The sequence below is a fragment of the Mandrillus leucophaeus genome, unplaced genomic scaffold (assembly GCF_000951045.1).
Source record: "Mandrillus leucophaeus isolate KB7577 unplaced genomic scaffold, Mleu.le_1.0 Scaffold307, whole genome shotgun sequence".
NCBI classification, from domain to species: Eukaryota; Metazoa; Chordata; class Mammalia; order Primates; family Cercopithecidae; genus Mandrillus; species Mandrillus leucophaeus.
Window position 1 is genome coordinate 487,829 of NW_012103221.1, and position 1,453 is coordinate 489,281.

A 1,453-nucleotide genomic window follows, 5' to 3' on the forward strand; every position below is an offset into this window, starting at 1 on the left:
ATATGCCAATAAATTGGAAAATCTAGAAGAAATGGACAAATTTCTAGATACATACAACATACCAAGATTGAACCATGAAAAATTCCAAAACCCAAACAGACCAATAACAAGTAACAAGATTGAAGTCATAATAAAAAGTCTCACAGTAAAGAAAAGCCCAGGTCCCAGTGGCTGCAATGCTTAATTCTAGCAAAGATTTCATGAAAAACGAATACCAATCCTCCTAAAACTATCCTAAAAAATAGAGTAGAAGGGAATACTTACAAACTCATTCTGTGAAGCCAGCATTACCCTGATACCAAAACCAGACAAGGATATATCAAAAAATAAAACTATAGGCCAATATCTCTGATGAACATTGATGCAAAAATTCTCAACAAAATACTGACAAATCAGATTAAAAAGATCATTCATCACTCTTTCTGTGCCTAGCACAGCCATGGCTTGTGGTCAAGAAGCATCTGAAGCAAGTACCAGCTCCAAAGCATTGTATGCTGGATAAATTAATTGGTGTGTTTGCTCCTCATCCATCCACCGGTCCCCACAAGTTGAGAAAGTACCTCCCTGTCATCATTTTCCTAAGGAACAGACTTAAGTATGCCTTGACAGGAGATGAAGTAAAGAAGATTTGCATGCAGTGGTTTATTAAGATCAATGGCAAGGTCCAAACTGATGTAATCTACCCTGCTTGGATTCATGGATGTCATCAGCATTGACAAGACTGGAGAGAATTTCTATCTGATCTATGACACCAAGGCTCACTCTGCTGTTCATCGTATTAATCTGAGGAGGCTAAATACAAGTTGTGCCAAGTGAGAAAAATCTTTGTGGGTACAAAAGGAATTCCTCATCTGGTGATTCATGATGTTCACACCATCCACTGCCCTGATCCCCTCATCAAGGTGAATAACAGATTCAGATTGATTTGGAGACTGGTAAGATTCCTGATTTTATCAAGTTCAACACTGGTAACCTGTGTATGGTGACCAGGGGCGGGGGGGGTGTGCTAATCTGGGAAGAATGTGTGTAGTCACCAACAGAGAGAGATATCCTGGATCTTTTGATGTGGTTCATGTGAAAGATGTCAATGGCAACAGATTTGTCACCCACCTTTCCAACATTTTTGTTATTCGCAAGGGCAACAAACCGTGAATTTCTCTTCCCTGAGGAAAGGGTATCTGCCTCTCCATTGCTGAAGAGAGAGACAAGAGACTGGCAGCCAAACGGAGAAGTAGGTGAAATGGTCTTTAGAGACATGTTAGAAAGCTTTTTGTACTTAATTAAAGATAATATAGCATGAAGAAAAGATCATTCATCATGAACAAGTGGGATTTATCCCAGGAATGCAAGGATTGTTGAACATACACAAGTCTATGAATATGATACATCATACCAACAGAATGAAAGACTAAAACCATATGATCATTTCAACTGAGGCCAAAAAAAGGATTTG

General features: G+C 39.0%; 1 pseudogene; it reads left to right on the forward strand.

The window, feature by feature from the left end:
• Positions 1–458: 458 nt before the first annotated feature.
• LOC105544740 lies at positions 459–1,239 on the forward strand (annotated as a pseudogene).
• The last annotated feature ends 214 nt before the right edge of the window (positions 1,240–1,453 follow it).